The following is a 20,078-nucleotide window of genomic DNA, read 5'->3' on the forward strand; positions in this document are numbered from 1 at the left end:
ACAAAATTTGGGAGGCATATAGAGCACATCACGATGCACAAAAAAGCCTCTTGGAGCCATCCCCTGAACTCAACAGGAAGTCCGCCATTTTGAATTATGTGGATAAATTTTCTCTATTTTTTTAATTTTTGAGAGCGAACTCCTCCTTGGGGTTAACTCCTACAGACCTCAAATTTTACCAGGGTATACAACACGATGTTATGATCAAAGTTATTAAAAGATTCTTCCAGAGTCAAAGGGTGTGGACATGGCGACCTCCACAATTTTGATGGTTCGCCATGAAACATCAAGTGCTATCTAACGATCCTCTGCATGGTCCAATCTACCTCAGACCTCACATGATTGAAGACAGTCCTGTCCTGATCACATTTATTGGCCAAAATACATTCACAGCATGTGCCATAGCGCCCCCTACAGCATTTTTAAAAATAGCCTCCACACAGACTTTCAGCTCGGACTATGAAATTTGGCATGCATATGTAGCACGTCAGTGCAAACAAAAAAGTCTCTTGGAATCATTCTCTAAACCCAACAGGAAGTTGGCCATTTTGAATTGAATATCAGATTTTTGGTGTTTTTGATCATTTTCAACAATTGATTTCTCACAGGCAATAGCTCCAAAACATCTGAAATTGGGACAATATATACTACACGCCTTCAGGTTGAGTATTTGTGAAAATTGTTCACAACACTAAAAGGGCGTGGCCATGGCGGCCAACTGAACTTTAATGTTACGCCATGAAGCAGGACGTCTTGTGTAATCCCCTGTACATGCTGCAATCAGCCTCAAACTTTACATGTTTGATCAGAGACTGGTCCTTATGAGTTTCATAGACCAATATACAGTCACAGAGATAGCGCCACCTGGTGGATGGACACAAAGTGCTGCATAAATAGCCTGTACATGCTCAAATCTGCCTGAATTTGACCTGTGTGCTCAGAATCCAGCCTTTGTGACATTCATGGGCCTAAATACGCTCTCAGTCGTAGCATTGACTAGTGGAGATGCTTGGGGTTGCCCACCAGCAAGGACGGGAGGACCCGTTCAACGCTGCTTGCAGCTTTAATTATTATTATTATTATTATTATTATTATTATTTGTCTCTCAGAACAACTGCATTTTTGAGGGCCTAAACATGCTCAAAAACTCATGAAAATTTGTACACACACCAGAACTGGTGAAAAATTTTATATTCTAAAGGAATTGTGGTAGTGTATGACAAAATGGCTCCATAGCGCCCCCTACAAAATTTTAAAAAGTGGTATTAGGCCAACTCGGAGGGAATTTGGCCGAGAGCTAAAAAATTTGGGAGGCATATGCAGCACATCAGGAACACAAAAAAGTCAATCACAGCCATGCTCTACACCCAACAGGAAGTGCGCCATCATGCGTTAACTGTACAAAATCTATGATGAACTCCTCCTCGGGGAAAAGTCTGAGCGATCTGAAATTTTGCCAGTACATACAGCAGACCTTCCTGAGAAAAAGTTATCAAAATCTTCCTCCATAGTTAAAGGGTGTGGTCGTGGCGGCCTGTCGAAATTTGATCCTTCGCCATGAAACAGGAAATGCTGTGTAACTCTCCTGAACATGCTCCGATCTGAATGAAACTTTACATGTATGATCACAGACCTGCCTCGATGACATCCATACAGCAAGATTCATTCACAGTCACAGCGCCACCTTGTGGTATCAAGAATTTGACATTTTTAGACTTTCATGTACTATTCTTAGCCTGTTGCTCAGATTCACCTCAGATGTTGTGACATAAGCCTGAACACATTGATGATGAAGCACAGAAAAAATGGTGACGTGTGATGAAAAGGCGTGTCTGTGGCGGGACGGCAAAGTTTGATGTTTCGCCATGAAAATTGAAGTGTTCATATCTCAGCTGCAAAGGATCCTATCTGCCCCAAACTTCATGTGCTGGACACCAGAACCAGTTTGAGGACATCCACACTGAAAAATTTAGAAAAGTCATAGCGCCACCTCTTGGTAACAAGCAGTTTAGAAATTACATTTGCACACATCATTGCTCCAAACTTTGTCATATCATTCTGAAAATTGGTCAGCTGATTCTTCACCCCCAGACAATACCACAGTGTGAAGATTTTGATATTTGATAAATGCTGTTGCCATGGCAACGCGTTGTTTTTGTGACAAACAAAGTACTTTTTGACAGGCTTAGAATGCTCAACAGCTCACCAAAATTTACACACACATCACTGTCGTCTCCAGGAATAAGAATGTATACATCTCTGCAGGGCATGTGCTATTGCGCCCCCTACAGTATGTTTAATAAACAGCCCCGGCAGCACATTTCACCTACATCCTCAAAATTTGGGAGACATATAGAGCACATCAGAACGCACAAAAAGCCTCTTGGAGCCATCCCCTAAACCAACAGGAAGTCCGCCATTTTTGAATTAAGTGGACAAATTTTCTCTATTTTTTTAATTTTTGAGAGCGAACTCCTCCTTGGGTTTAACTGCTAGAGACCTGAAATTTTGCCATGATATACACACAATGTTATGATCAAAAGTTATTAAAAGATTCTTCCAGCGTTAAAGGGTGTGGACATGGCGACCTCCAGAATTTTGATGGTTTGCCATGACACATCAAGTGCTATCGAACTATCCTCTGCATGCTCCAGTCTACCTCAGACCTCACATGATTGAAACACAGTCCTGTCCTGATCACATTTATAGGCCAAAATACATCCACAGTAATGTGTCATAGCGCCCCTACCAGAATTCTTAAAAATAGCCTCCACACACGACTTTCACCTATGACTATGAATTTGGCATGCATATGTAACCATCAGTGCAAACAAAAAAAGTCTCTTGGAGTCATTCTCTAAACCCACAGGAAGTCTGCCTATTTTGAATTAAATGTCAGATTTTTGGTGTTTTTGATCATTTTCAAAAATTCATTTCTCACAGGCAATAGCTGCAAAAACATCTGAATTGGAAAATATATACTACACGCCTTCCAGGTTGCAGTATTTGTGAAAATTGTTCACAAAACTCAAAGGGCATGGCCATGGCGGGCCAGCTGAAGTTTAATGTTACGACATGAAGCAGGACGTCTTGTGTAAATCCCCTGTACATGCTGGCAATCCGCCTCAAAACTTTACATGTTTGATCAGAGTCCAGTCCTGATGAGTTTCATAGACCAACATACAGTCACAGAGATAGCGCCACCTGGTGGATGGACACAAGTGCTGCCATAAATAGCCTGTACATGCTCAAATCTGCCTGAAATTTGAACCTGTGTGCTCAGAATCCAGCCTTTGTGACATTCATGGGCCTAAATACACTCTCAGTCGTAGCTTTGCCTGGTGGAGATGCTTGGGGTCGCCGACCAGCAAGGATGCGAGGACCCGTTCAATGCTGCTCGCAGCTTTAATTATTATTAGGGTCCGAGCAGCCACGGTGCCGAAGGACCCTATTTGGAACCTCTAGGGTTTGTTTTATTATTATTATTATTATTATTCTGCCAATACAACTGCCATTTTTCCAGGGCCGTGACGATGCCTCTAAAAGTCATGAAAATTTGCACACATTCATCATGGACTGGCGAAAAATTTCATATTTTGTAGGGCATGTGGAGTTGTGTGGCAAAATGGCTTCCATAGCGGCCTCACCTACAAAATTTTAAAAAGTGGTATTAGGTCCAACTCGGAGGGAATTTGGCCGAGAGCTAAAAAATTTGGGAGGGCATATGGCAGCACATGCAGGAAACACAAAAAAGTCAATCACAGCCATGCTCTACACCCAACAGGAAGTGCGCCATCATGCGTTAACTGTACAAAAATCTATGATGAACTCCTCCTAGGGGAAAAAGTCTGAGCGATCTGAAATTTTGCCAGTACATACAGGCAGATCCTTCCTGAGAAAAGTTATCAAAATCTCCTCCATAAGTTAAAGGGTGTGGTCGTGGCGGCCTGTCGAAATTTGATCCTTCGCCATGAAACAGGAAATGCTGTGTAACTCTCCTGAACATGCTCGATCTGAATGAAACTTTACATGTATGATCACAGACCTGCCTCGATGACATCCATACAGCAAGATTCATTCACAGTCACAGCGCCAACCTTGTGGTATCAGAATTTGACATTTTTTAGACTTTCATGTACTATTCTTAGCCTGTTGCTCAGATTCACCTCAGATGTTGTGACATAAGCCTGAACACATTGATGATGAGCACAGAAAAAATGGTGACGTGTGATGAAAAGGCGTGTCTGTGGCGGGACGGCAAAGTTTGATGTTTCGCCATGAAAATTGAAGTGTTCATATCTCAGCTGCAAAGGATCCTATCTGCCCCAAACTTCATGTGCTGGACACCAGAACCAGTTTGAGGACATCCACACTGAAAAATTTAGAAAAAGTCATACGCGCCACTCTTGGTAACAAGCAGTTTAGAAATTACATTTGCACACATCATTGCTCCAAACTTTGTCATATCATTCTGAAAATTGGTCAGCTGATTCTTCACCCCCAGACAATACCACAGTGTGAAGATTTTGATATTTGATGAAATGCTGTTGCCGTGGCAACGCGTTGTTTTTGTGACAAACAAAGTACTTTTTGACAGGCTTAGAATGTTCAACAGCTCACCAAAATTTACACACACATCACAGTCGTCTCAAGGAATAACACTGTATGCATCTCTGCAGGGCATGTGCTATAGCGCCCCCTGCAGTATGTTTAATTAAACAGCCCCGGCAGCATGTTTTCACCTACATCCACAAAAATTTGGGAGGTCTATAGAGCACACCAGGACACACAAAAAGCCCTCTTGGAGCCATCCCCTAAACTCAACAGGAAGTTCCGCCATTTTGAATTAAGTGGATAAATTTCTGTTTTTTTTCATTTTTGAGAGCGAACTCCTCCTCGGGGTTAAGGTCCTAGAGAGCTGAATTTTGCCAGGATATACAACCGATGTTATGATCAAAAGTTATCAAAGGATTCTTGCAGAGTCAAGGGTGTGGACATGGCGACCTCTCAGAATTTTGATGGTTCGCCATGAAACATCAAGTGCTGCCTAACTACCTCTGCATGCTCCAATCTACCTCAGACCTCACATGATTAAACACAGTCCTGTCCTGATCACATTTATAGGCCAAAATACATCCACGGCATGTACATAGCGCCCCTAACAGCATTTAAAAAATAGCCTCCACACAGACTTTCACCTATGACTATGAAATTTGGCATGCAATATGTAGCACATCAGTGCAAGCAAAAAAGTCTCTTGGAGTCATTCTCTTAAACCCAACAGAAGTCAGCCATTTTGAATTAAATGTCAGATTTTTGGTGTTTTTGGTCATTTTCAACAATTCATTTCTCACTGGCAATAACTCCAAAACACCTGAATTTGGGAAAATACATAAGAACGCTTCAGGTTGCTATTTGTGAAAATTGTTCACTAAAACTCAAAGGGCCGTGGCCATGGCGGCGCAACTGAACTTTAATGTTACGCCATGAAGCAGGACGTCTTGGTAAATCCCCTGTACATGCGCAATCTCCTCAAACTTTACATGTTTGATCAGAGTCCAGTCCTGATGAGTTTCATAGAACCCACTATACAGTCACAGAGATAGTGCCACCTGGTGGATGGACACAAAGTGCTGCAAAAATAGCCTGTACATGCTCCAATCTGCTTGAAATTTGACCTGTGTGCTCAGACTCCATCCCTCGACACATCCATGGGCCTCAATATACTGTCGCAGCATTGCCTGGTGGAAATGCTTTGGGTCGCCGACCAGCAAGGATGCGAGGACCCGTTCAACGCTGCTCGCAGCTTTAATTATTATTAGGGTCCGAGCACCGAGGTGCCGAGGACAGGCGGTGCAAGGGCACCGGCTGTCCAAGGCACCAACGGTGCCGTAGTTAGGGTCCGAGCACCGAGGTGCCGAGGACAGGCGGTGCAAGGGCACCGGCTGTCCAAGGCACCAACGGTGCCGTAGGACCCTATTGGAACCCTACGGTTTATTATTAGGGTCCGAGCACCGAGGTGCCGAGGACAGGCGGTGCAAGGGCACCGGCTGTCCAAGGCACCAACGGTGCCGTAGGACCCTATTGGAACCCTGGGGTTTGGGGATCCGCAGCTTTATATTTATTATTATTCTGCCAAAACAACTGCATTTTTCAGGGCCTGAACATGCTCGAAAAGTCATGAAAATTTGCACACACATCAGAACTGGCGAAAAATTTCATATTTTTTAGGGCATGTGGAGGTGTGTGGCAAAATGGCTCCATAGCGCCCCCTACAAAATTTTAAAAAGTGGTATTAGGCCAACTCAGAGGGAATTTGGCCGAGAGCTAAAAATTTGGGAGGCATATGCAGCACATCAGGAAACACAAAAAAGTCAATCACAGCCATGCTCTACACCCAACAGGAAGTGCACCATCATGCGTTAACTGTACAAAATCTATGATGAACTCCTCCTTGGGGAAAAGTCTGAGCGATCTGAAATTTTGCCAGTACATACAGCAGACCTTCCTGAGAAAAAGTTATCAAAATCTTCCTCCATAGTTAAAGGGTGTGGTCGTGGCGGCCTGTCGAAATTTGATCCTTCGCATGAAACAGGAAATGCTGTCTAACTCTCCTGAACATGCTCCGATCTGAATGAAACTTTACATGTATTGTCACAGACCTGCCTCGATGACATCCATACAGCAAGATTCATTCACAGTCACAGCGCCACCTTGTGGTATCAAGAATTTGACATTTTTTAGACTTTCATGTACTATTCTTAGCCTGTTGCTCAGATTCACCTCAGATGTTGTGACATAAGCCTGAACACATTGATGATGAAGCACAGAAAAAATGGTGACGTGTGATGAAAAGGCGTGTCTGTGGCGGGACGGCAAAGTTTGATGTTTCACCATGAAAATTGAAGTGTTCATATCTCTGCTGCAAAGGATCCTATCTGCCCCAAACTTCATGTGCTGGACACCAGAACCAGTTTGAGGACATCCACACTGAAAATTTAGAAAAAGTCATAGCGCCACCTCTTGGTAACAAGCAGTTTAGAAATTACATTTGCACACATCATTGCTCCAAACTTTGTCATATCATTCTGAAAATTGGTCAGCTGATTCTTCACCCCCAGACAATACCACAGTGTGAAGATTTTGATATTTGATGAAATGCTGTTGCCGTGGCAACGCGTTGTTTTTGTGACAAACAAAGTACTTTTGACAGGCTTAGAATGTTCAGCAGCTCACCAAAATTTACACACACATCACTGTCGTCTCCAGGAATAAGAATGTATACATCTCTGCAGGGCATGTGCTATTGCGCCCCCTACAGTATGTTTAATAAACAGCCCCGGCAGCACATTTCACCTACATCCTCAAAATTTGGGAGACATATAGAGCACATTAGAACGCACAAAAAAGCCTCTTGGAGCCATCCCCTAAAACCCAACAGGAAGTCCGCCATTTTGAATTAAGTGGACAAATTTCTCTATTTTTTTAATTTTTGAGAGCGAACTCCTCCGAGGGTTTAACTGCTAGAGACCTGACATTTTGCCAGGATATACAACACAATGTTATGATCTAAAGTTATTAAAAGATTCTTCCAGAGTTAAAGGGTGTGGACATGGCGACCTCCAGAATTTTGATGGTTTGCCATGAAACATCAAGTGCTATCAAACTATCCTCTGCATGCTCCAGTCTACCTCAGACCTCACATGATTGAACACAGTCCTGTCCTGATCACATTTATAGGCCAAAATACATCCACAGTATGTGTCATAGCGCCCCCTACAGCATTTAAAAAATAGCCTCCACAGAGACTTTCAGCTAGGACTATGAAATTTGGCATGCAAATGTAGCATGTCAGTGCAAACAAAAAAGTCTCTTGGAGTCATTCTCTAAACCCAACAGAAAGTCGGCCATTTTTAATTAAATGTCAGATTTTTGGTGTTTTTGGTCATTTTCAAAAATTCATTTCTCACAGGCAATAACTCCAAAACATCTGAATTTGGGAAAATATATAAGACACGTCTTCAGGTTGCATATTTGCAAAAATTGTTCATAAAACTCAAAGGGCGTGGCCATGGCGGGCAGCTGAAGTTTAATGTTACACCATGAAGCAGGACGTCTTGTGTAAATCCCCTGTACACGCTGCAATCCGCCTCAAACTTTACATGTTTGATCAGAGTCCAGTCCTGATGAGTTTCATAGACCAACATACAGTCACAGAGATAGCGCCACCTGGTGGATGGACACAAAGTGCTGCATAAATAGCCTGTACATGCTCAAATCTGCCTGAAATTTGACCTGTGTGCTCAGAATCCAGCCTTTGTGACATTCATGGGCCTAAATACACTCTCAGTCGTAGCATTGCCTGGTGGAGATGCTTGGGTCGCCGACCAGCAAGTATGCGAGGACCCGTTCAACGCTGCTCGCAGCTTTAATTATTATTATTATTTGTCTCTCAGAACAATTGCATTTTTGAGGGCCTAAACATGCTCAAAAACTCATGAAAATTTGTACACACATCAGGACTGGTGAAAAATTTCATATTTTAAAGGAATTGTGGAGGTGTGTGGCAAAATGGCTCCATAGCGCCCCCTACACTTTCCCACGCCATCATGTTTCACCTACAGCTACCAAATTTGGTACACATATGCAGCACATCAGACTGAACAAAAAAGTCAGTGACAGCCATATTCCAAACCCAACAGGAAGTGAGCTTTTTTAAGTTGAATGTCAGATTTTGCCCATTTTTCATTTTTTTCCAGAGCGAACTCCTCCCAGGGGGAAACTCCAATTCGCCTCAAATTCGACCGGTACATACAGGAGGCCTTAATGAGCAAAAGTTATTAAAATCTTTTGCCAAAAGTCAAAGGTCGTGTCCGTGGCGGTCTGTGGAATTTGATCCTCGCCATGAAATTTCAAGTGCTGTGTAAAGCCCTGAACATGCTCCAATCTGGCCTGAAACTTTATTGTATGATCAATTCCTGCCCTGATCACATCCATATGATGAAATCCATTCACAGTCAGAGCGCCACCTGCTGGGCAACAGAAGAAATGTCATATTTTACACTTTGATGTATTATTCTTTGCTTCTTGCTCAGATTCACCTCAAATGTGGTGACATAAACCTTAACATGTTGATGATGATTCACAGTTAAAATGGGGATGTGTCATCAAAGGCGTGTCTGTGGCGGCACGGCGAATTTTGATGTCTCGCCATGACGACTAAAATGTTTATATCTCAGCAAATCCTCATCCTATCTGACCCAACTTCATGTGCTGGACACCAAGCCCACTCTGAGGACATCCACGTCAAAATTTGGGAAAAGTTGTAGCGCCACCTATTGTACAAGAAGTTTAGAAATTACATTTGCACACACCATTGCTCCAAACTTTTTCATATCATTCTGAAAATTGGTCAGCTGATTCTTCACCCCCAGACAATACCACAGTGTGAAGATTTTGATATTTGATGAAATGCTGTTGCCGTGCCAACGGTTGTTTTTTGTGACACAACAAAGTACTTTTTGACAGGCTTAGAATGCTCAACAGCTCACTAAAATTTACACACACATCACTGTCCCCTCAAGGAATAACACTGTATGCATCTCTGCAGGGCATGTGCTATAGCGCCCCTACAGTATGTTTAATAAACAGCCCCCGCAGCATGTTCACCACATCCACAAAATTTGGGAGGCCGATAGAGCACATCACGAATGCACAAAAAGCCTCTTGGAGCCATCCCCTAAACTCAACAGGAAGTCCGCCATTTTGAATTATGTGGATAAATTTTCTCTATTTTTTTAATTTTTGAGAGCGAACTCCTCCTGGGGGTTAACTCCAGAGACCTCAAATTTTACCAGGGTATACAACACGATGTTATGATTCAAAAGTTAATTAAAAGATTCTTCCAGAGTCAAAGGGTGTGGACATGGCGACCTCCAGAATTTTGATGGTTCGCCATGAAACATCAAGTGGTATCTTACTATCCTCTGCATGCTCCAATCTACCTCAGACCTCACATGATTAAACACAGTCCTGTCCTGATCACATTTATAGACTAAAATACATTCACAGCATGTACCATCGCGCCCCCTACAGCATTTAAAAAATAGCCTCCACAGAGACTTTCAGCTAGGACTATGAAATTTGGCATGCAAATGTAGCATGTCAGTGCAAACAAAAAAGTCTCTTGGAGTCATTCTCTAAACCCAACAGAAAGTCGGCCATTTTTGAATTAAATGTCAGATTTTTGGTGTTTTTGGTCATTTTCAACAATTCATTTTCCACAGGCAATAACTCCAAAACATCTGAATTTGGAAAATATATAAGACACGTCTTCAGGTTGCATATTTGCGAAAATTGTTCATAAAACTCAAAGGGCGTGGCCATGGCGGGACGCTGAACTTTAATGTTACGCCATGAAGCAGGACATCTTGTGTAAATCCCCTGTACACGCTGCAATCCGCCTCAAACTTTACATGTTTGATCAGAGTCCAGTCCTGATGAGTTTGATAGACCAACATACAGTCACAGAGATAGCGCCACCTGGTGGATGGACAGAAAGTGCTGCATAAATAGCCTGTACATGCTCCGATCTGCCTGAAATTTGACCTGTGTGCTCAGAATCCAGCCTTTGTGACATTGTGGGGCCTAAATACACTCTCAGTCGTAGCATTGCCTGGTGGACATGCTTGGGGTCGCCGACCAGCAAGGATGCGAGGACCCGTTCAACGCTGCTTGCAGCTTTAATTATTATTATTATTTGTCTCTCAGAACAACTGCATTTTGAGGGCCTAAACATGCTCAAAAACTCATGAAATTTGTACACACACCAGAACTGGTGAAAAATTTTATATTCCTGAAGGAATTGTGGAAGTGTATGACAAAATGGCTCCATAGCGCCCCCTACTCTTTGCTACGGGGCAGCATGTTTCACCTACAGCTACCAAATTGTGGTACACATATGCAGCACATCAGGGTGAACAAAAAAGTCAGTGGTGAAGCATTTTCTAAACCCAACAGGAAGTGAGCAATTTTGCGTTGATTCCAGATTTTGAACATTTTTTGTTTTTTTCCTAGAGCGAACTCGTCCGAGGGGGAAACTCCAATTCACTTCAAATTCGACCAGTACATACAGGAGGCCTTAATGAGCAAAGTTATTAAAATCTTTTTCAAAAGTCAAAGGGCGTGTCCGTGGCGGCCTCTGGAATTTTGATCCTTCGCCATGAAATTTCAATTGAGTGTAAATGCCCTGAACTATGCTCCAATCTGCCTGAAACTTTACATGTATCATCAGATTCCTGCCCTGATCACATCCATATGATGAAATCCATTCACAGTCAGAGCGCCACCTGCTGGCAACAGAAAATGTCATTTTTTACACTTTGATGTATTATTCTTTGTCTCTTGCTCAGATTCACCTCAAATGTGGTGAAATAAACCTTAACATGTTGATGATGATTCACAGTGAAAATGGTGACGTGTCATAAAAAGGTGTGTCTGTGGCGGCGCGGCGAATTTAGATGTCTCGCCATGACGACTAAATGTTTATATCTCAGCAAATCCTAATCATATCTGCCCCAAACTTCATGTGCCCACCATGTCCCAGTGTGAGGTCATCCACGGTGAAAATTTTGGAAAAAGTCATAGCGCCACCTATTGGTAACAAGAAGTTTAGAAATTACATTGCACACACCATTGCTCCAAACTTTTCATATCATTCTGAAAATTGGTCAGCTGATTCTTCACCCCCAGACAATACCACAGTGTGAAGATTTTGATATTTGATGAAATGCTGTTGCCGTGCCAACGCGTTGTTTTTGTGACAAACAAAGTACTTTTTGACAGGCTTAGAATGCTCAACAACTCACTAAAATTTTACACACACATCACTGTCCCCTCAAGGAATAACACTGTATGCATCTCTGCAGGGCATGTGCTATTGCGCCCCCTACAGTATGTTTAATAAACAGCCCCGGCAGCATGTTTCACCTCCATCCACAAAATTTGGGAGGCCGATAGAGCACATCACGATGCACAAAAAAGCCTCTTGGAGCCATCCCCTAAACTCAACAGGAAGTCCGCCATTTTGAATTATGTGGATAAATTTTCTCTATTTTTTGAATTTTTGAGAGCGAACTCCTCCTCGGGGTTAACTCCCAGAGACCTCAAATTTTACCAGGGTATACAACACGATGTTATGATCAAAAGTTATTAAAAGATTCTTCCAGAGTCAAAGGGTGTGGACATGGCGACCTCCAGAATTTTGATGGTTCGCCATGAAACATCAAGTGGTATCTTACTATCCTCTGCATGCTCCAATCTACCTCAGACCTCACATGATTAAACACAGTCCTGTCCTGATCACATTTACAGACTAAAATACATTCACAGCATGTACCATCGCGCCCCCTACAGCATTTAAAAAATAGCCTCCACAGAGACTTTCAGCTGGGACTATGAAATTTGGCATGCAAATGTAGCATGTCAGTGCAAACAAAAAAGTCTCTTGGAGTCATTCTCTAAACCCAACAGAAAGTCGGCCATTTTTAATTAAATGTCAGATTTTTGGTGTTTTTGGTCATTTTCAAAAATTCATTTCTCACAGGCAATAACTCCAAAACATCTGAATTTCGGGAAAATATATAAGACACATCTTCAGGTTGCATATTTGCGAAAATTGTTCATAAAACTCAAAGGGCGTGGCCATGGCGGGCAGCTGAAGTTTAATGTTACGCCATGAAGCAGGACGTCTTGTGTAAATCCCCTGTACACGCTGCAATCCGCCTCAAACTTTACATGTTTGATCAGAGTCCAGTCCTGATGAGTTTCATAGACCAACATACAGTCACAGAGATAGCACCACCTGGTGGATGGACACAAAGTGCTGCATAAATAGCCTGTACATGCTCCAATCTGCCTGAAATTTGACCTGTGTGCTCAGAATCCAGCCTTTGTGACATTCATGGGCCTAAATACACTCTCAGTCGTAGCTTTGCCTGGTGGAGATGCTTGGGGTCGCCGACCAGGAAGGATGCGAGGACCCGTTCAATGCTGCTCGCAGCTTTAATTAGGGTCCGAGCACCGAGGTGCCGAGGACAGGCGGTGCAAGGGCACCGGCTGTCCAAGGCACCAACGGTGCCGTAGGACCCTATTGAAACCCTACGGTTTATTAGGGTCGAGCACCGAGGTGCCGAGGACAGGCGGTGCAAGGGCACCGGCTGTCCAAGGCACCAACGGTGCCGTAGGACCCTATTGAAACCCTACGGTTTATTAGGGTCCGAGCACCAACGTGCGAAGGACCCTATTGGAACCTTAGGGTTTTTATTATTATTATTATTATTATTCTGCCAAAACAACTGCATTTTTGAGGGCCTGAACATGCTTGAAAAGTCATGAAAATTTGCACACACATCAGAACTGGCGAAAAATTTCATATTTTTTAGGGCATGTGGAGGTGTGTGGCAAAATGGCTCCATAGCGCCCCCTACAAAATTTTAAAAAGTGGTATTTGGCCAACTCGGAGGGAATTTGACCGAGAGCTAAAAAATTTGGGAGGCATATGCAGCACGTCAGGAAACACAAAAAAGTCAATCACAGCCATGCTCTACACCCAACAGGAAGTGCGCCATCATGCGTTAACTGTACAAATCTATGATGAACTCCTCCTAGGGGGAAAGTCTGAGCGATCTGAAATTTTGCCAGTACATACAGCAGACCTTCCTGAGAAAAAGTTATCAAAATCTTCCTCCATAGTTAAAGGGTGTGGTCGTGGCGGCCTGTCGAAATTTGATCCTTCGCCATGAAACAGGAAATGCTGTCTAACTCTCCTGAACATGCTCCGATCTGAATGAAACTTTACATGTATGATCACAGACCTGCCTCGATGACATCCATACAGCAAGATTCATTCACAGTCACAGCGCCACCTTGTGGTATCAAGAATTTGACATTTTTTAGACTTTCATGTACTATTCTTAGCCTGTTGCTCAGATTCACCTCAGATGTTGTGACATAAGCCTGAGCACATTGATGATGAAGCACAGAAAAAATGGTGACGTGTGATGAAAAGGCGTGTCTGTGGCGGGACGGCAAAGTTTGATGTTTCACCATGAAATTGAAGTGTTCATATCTCAGCTGCAAAGGATCCTATCTGCCCCAAACTTCATGTGCTGGACACCAGAACCAGTTTGAGGACATCCACACTGAAAAATTTAGATAAAGTCATAGCGCCACCTCTTGGTAACAAGCAGTTTAGAAATTACATTTGCACACATCATTGCTCCAAACTTTGTCATATCATTCTGAAAATTGGTCAGCTGATTCTTCACCCCCAGACAATACCACAGTGTGAAGATTTTGATATTTGATGAAATGCTGTTGCCGTGGCAACGCGTTGTTTTTGTGACAAACAAAGTACTTTTTGACAGGCTTAGAATGCTCAACAGCTCACCAACATTTACACACACATCACTGTCGTCTCCAGGAATAAGAATGTATACATCTCTGCAGGGCATGTGCTATTGCGCCCCCTACAGTATGTTTAATAAACAGCCCCGGCAGCACGTTTCACCAACATCCACAAAATTTGGGAGACATATAGAGCACATCAGAACGCACAAAAAAGCCTCTTGGAGCCATCCCCTAAACCCAACAGGAAGTCCGCCATTTTGAATTAAGTGGACAAATTTCTCTATTTTTTTAATTTTTGAGAGCGAACTCCTCCTAGGGTTTAACTGCTAGAGACCTGAAATTTTGCCAGGATATACAACACAATGTTATGATCAAAAGTTATTAAAAGATTCTTCCAGAGTTAAAGGGTGTGGACATGGCGACCTCCAGAATTTTGATGGTTTGCCATGAAACATCAAGTGCTATCTAACTATCCTCTGCATGCTCCAGTCTACCTCAGACCTCACATGATTGAACACAGTCCTGTCCTGATCACATTTATAGGCCAAAATACATCCACAGTATGTGTCATAGCGCCCCCTACAGAATTTTTAAAAATAGCCTCCACACAGACTTTCACCAATGACTATGAAATTTGGCATGCATATGTAACACGTCAGTGCAAACAAAAAAGTCTCTTGGAGTCATTCTCTAAACCCAACAGAAAGTCGGCCATTTTTAATTAAATGTCAGATTTTTGGTGTTTTTGGTCATTTTCAAAAATTCATTTCTCACAGGCAATAACTCCAAAACATCTGAATTTGGGAAAATATATAAGACACGTCTTCAGGTTGCATATTTGCGAAAATTGTTCATAAAACTCAAAGGGCGTGGCCATGGCGGGCAGCTGAAGTTTAATGTTACGACATGAAGCAGGACGTCTTGTGTAAATCCCCTGTACATGCTGCAATCCGCCTCAAACTTTACATGTTTGATCAGAGACCAGTCCTGATGAGTTTCATAGACCAACATACAGTCACAGAGATAGCGCCACCTGGTGGATGGACACAAAGTGCTGCATAAATAGCCTGTACATGCTCAAATCTGCCTGAAATTTGACCTGTGTGCTCAGAATCCAGCCTTTGTGACATTCATGGGCCTAAATACACTCTCAGTCGTAGCATTGTCTGGTGGAGATGCTTGGGGTCGCCGACCAGCAAGGATGCGAGGACCCGTTCAATGCTGCTCGCAGCTTTAATTATTAGGGTCCGAGCACCAACGGTGCCGAAGGACCCTATTGGAACCTTAGGGTTTTTTATTATTATTATTATTATTATTATTATTCTGCCAAAACAACTGCATTTTTCAGGGCCTGAACATGCTCGAAAAGTCATGAAAATTTGCACACACATCAGAACTGGCGAAAAATTTCATATTTTTAGGGCATGTGGAGGTGTGTGGCAAAATGGCTCCATAGCGCCCCCTACAAATTTTAAAAAGTGGTATTAGGCCAACTCGGAGGGAATTTGGCCGAGAGCTAAAAAATTTGGGAGGCATATGCAGCACATCAGGAAACACAAAAAAGTCAATCACAGCCATGCTCTACACCCAACAGGAAGTGCGCCATCATGCGTTAACTGTACAAAATCTGTCATGAACTCCTCCTAGGGGGAAAGTCTTAGCGATCTGAAATTTTGCCAGTACATACAGCCGGCCTTACTGAGAAAAAGTTATTAAAATCTTCCTCCATAGTCAAAGGGTGTGGTCGTGGCGGCCTGTCGAAATTTGATCCTTCGCCATGAAACAGGAAATGCTGTGTAACTCTCCTGAACATGCTCCAATCTGAATGAAACTTTACATGTATGATCACAGACCTGCCTCGATGACATCCATACAGCAAGATTCATTCACAGTCACAGCGCCACCTTGTGGTATCAAGAATTTGACATTTTTTAGACTTTCATGTACTATTCTTAGCCTGTTGCTCAGATTCACCTCAGATGTTGTGACATAAGCCTGAACACATTGATGATGAAGCACAGAAAAAATGGTGACGTGTGATGAAAAGGCGTGTCTGTGGCGGGACGGCAAAGTTTGATGTTTCGCCATGAAAATTGAAGTGTTCATATCTCAGCTGAAAAGGATCCTATCTGCCCCAAACTTCATGTGCTGGACACCAGAACCAGTTTGAGGACATCCACACTGAAAAATTTAGAAAAAGTCATAGCGCCACCTCTTGGTAACAAGCAGTTTAGAAATTACATTTGCACACATCATTGCTCCAAACTTTGTCATATCATTCTGAAAATTGGTCAGCTAATTCTTCACCCCCAGACAATACCACAGTGTGAAGATTTTGATATTTGATAAAATGCTGTTGCCGTGGCAACGCGTTGTTTTTGTGACAAACAAAGTACTTTTTGACAGGCTTAGAATGTTCAACAGCTCACCAAAATTTACACACACATCACAGTCGTCTCAAGGAATAACACTGTATGCATCTCGACAGGGCATGTGCTATACCGCCCCCTGCAGTATGTTTAATAAACAGCCCCGGCAGAATGTTTCACCGACATCCACAAAATTTGGGAGGCCTATAGAGCACACCAGGACACACAAAAAAGCCTCTTGGTGCCATCCCCTAAACTCAACAGGAAGTCTGCCATTTTGAATTAAGTGGATAAAATTTCTGTATTTTTTTCATTTTTGAGAGCGAACTCCTCCTCGGGGTTAAGGTCCAGAGAGCTGAAATTTTGCCAGGATATACAACACGAAGTTATGATCAAAAGTTATTAAAAGATTCTTGCAGAGTCAAAGGGTGTGGACATGGCGACCTCCAGAATTTTGATGGTTCGCCATGAAACATAAGTGCTACCTAACTATCCTCTGCATGCTCCAATCTACCTCAGAACTCACATGATTAAACACAGTCCTGTCCTGATCACATTTATTGGCCAAAATACATTCACAGCATGTTCCATAGCGCCCCCTACAGTATGTTTAATGAACAGCCCCGGCAGCATGTTTATCCTACATCCATAAAATTTGGGAGGCCGATAGAGCACATCACGATGCACAAAAAAGCCTCTTGGAGCCATCCCCTAAACTCAACAGGAAGTCCGCCATTTTGAATTATGTGGATAAATTTTCTCTATTTTTTGAATTTTTGAGAGCGAACTCCTCCTAGGGGTTAACTCCCAGAGACCTCAAATTTTACCAGGGTATACAACACGATGTTATGATCAAAAGTTATTAAAAGATTCTTCCAGAGTCAAAGGGTGTGGACATGGCGACCTCCAGAATTTTGATGGTTCGCCATGAAACATCAAGTGGTATCTTACTATCCTCTGCATGCTCCAATCTACCTCAGACCTCACATGATTAAACACAGTCCTGTCCTGATCACATTTACAGACTAAAATACATTCACAGCATGTACCATCGCGCCCCCTACAGCATTTAAAAAATAGCCTCCACAGAGACTTTCAGCTGGGACTATGAAATTTGGCATGCAAATGTAGCATGTCAGTGCAAACAAAAAAGTCTCTTGGAGTCATTCTCTAAACCCAACAGAAAGTCGGCCATTTTTAATTAAATGTCAGATTTTTGGTGTTTTTGGTCATTTTCAAAAATTCATTTCTCACAGGCAATAACTCCAAAACATCTGAATTTGGGAAAATATATAAGACACGTCTTCAGGTTGCATATTTGCGAAAATTGTTCATAAAACTCAAAGGGCGTGGCCATGGCGGGCAGCTGAAGTTTAATGTTACGCCATGAAGCAGGACGTCTTGTGTAAATCCCCTGTACACGTTGCAATCCGCCTCAAACTTTACATGTTTGATCAGAGTCCAGTCCTGATGAGTTTCATAGACCAACATACAGTCACAGAGATAGCGCCACCTGGTGGATGGACACAAAGTACTGCATAAATAGCCTGTACATGCTCAAATCTGCCTGAAATTTGACCTGTGTGCTCAGAATCCAGCCTTTGTGACATTCATGGGCCTAAATACACTCTCAGTCGTAGCTTTGCCTGGTGGAGATGCTTGGGGTCGCCGACCAGGAAGTATGCGAGGACCCGTTCAACGCTGCTCGCAGCTTTAATTATTATTATTATTTGTCTCTCAGAACAATTGCATTTTTGAGGGCCTAAACATGCTCAAAAACTCATGAAAATTTGTACACACATCAGGACTGGTGAACAATTTCATATTTTAAAGGAATTGTAGAGGTGTGTGGCAAAATGGCTCCATAGCGCCCCCTACACTTTCCCACGACCATCATGTTTCACCTACAGCTACCAAATTTGGTACACATATGCAGCACATCAGACTGAACAAAAAAGTCAGTGACAGCCATATTCCAAACCCAACAGGAAGTGAGCTATTTTAAGTTGAATGTGAGATTTTGCCCATTTTTCATTTTTTTCCAGAGCGAACTCCTCCCAGGGGGAAACTCCAATTCGCCTCAAATTCAACCAGTACATACAGGAGGCCTTAATGAGCAAAAGTTATTAAAATCTTTTTCAAAAGTCAAAGGGCGTGTCCGTGGCGGTCTGTGGAATTTTGATCCTTCGCCATGAAATTTCAAGTTGTGTGTAAATGCCCTGAACATGCTCCAATCTGCCTGAAACTTTATATGTATGATCAGATTCCTGCCCTGATCACATCCATATGATGAAATCCATTCACAGTCAGAGCGCCACCTGCTGGCAACAGAAAATGTCATTTTTTACACTTTGATGTATTATTCTTTGTCTCTTGCTCAGATTCACCTCAAATGTGGTGAAATAAACCTTAACATGTTGATGATTATTCACAGTGAAAATGGTGACGTGTCATAAAAAGGTGTGTCTGTGGCGGCGCCGCGAATTTAGATGTCTCGCCATGACGACTAAAATGTTTATATCTCAGCAAATCCTAATCGTATCTGCCCCAAACTTCATGTGCTGGACACCATTCCCAGTGTGAGGTCATCCACGGTGAAAATTTTGGAAAAAGTCATAGCGCCACCTATTGGTAACAAGAAGTTTAGAAATTACATTTGCACACACCATTGCTCCAAACTTTTTCATATCATTCTGAAAATTGGTCAGCTGATTCTTCACCCCCAGACAATACCACAGTGTGAAGATTTTGATATTTGATGAAATGCTGTTGCCGTGCCAACGCGTTGTTTTTGTGACAAACAAAGTACTTTTTGACAGGCTTAGAATGCTCAACAGCTCACTAAAATTTACACACACATCACTGTCCCCTCAAGGAATAACACTGTATGCATCTCTGCAGGGCATGTGCTATTGCGCCCCCTACAGTATGTTTAATAAACAGCCTCGGCAGCATGTTTCACCTCCATCCACAAAATTTGGGAGGCCGATAGAGCACACCACGATGCACAAAAAAGCCTCTTGGAGCCATCCCCTAAACTCAACAGGAAGTCCGCCATTTTGAATTATGTGGATAAATTTTCTCTATTTATTTAATTTTTGAGAGCGAACTCCTCCTAGGGGTTAACTCCCAGAGACCTCAAATTTTACCAGGTTATACAACACGATGTTATGATCAAAAGTTATTAACAGATTCTTCCAGAGTCAAAGGGTGTGGACATGGCGACCTCCAGAATTTTGATGGTTCGCCATGAAACATCAAGTGGTATCTTACTATCCTCTGCATGCTCCAATCTACCTC

The sequence above is a fragment of the Acanthochromis polyacanthus genome, chromosome 6, assembly GCF_021347895.1.
Source record: "Acanthochromis polyacanthus isolate Apoly-LR-REF ecotype Palm Island chromosome 6, KAUST_Apoly_ChrSc, whole genome shotgun sequence".
NCBI lineage: Eukaryota > Metazoa > Chordata > Actinopteri > Pomacentridae > Acanthochromis > Acanthochromis polyacanthus.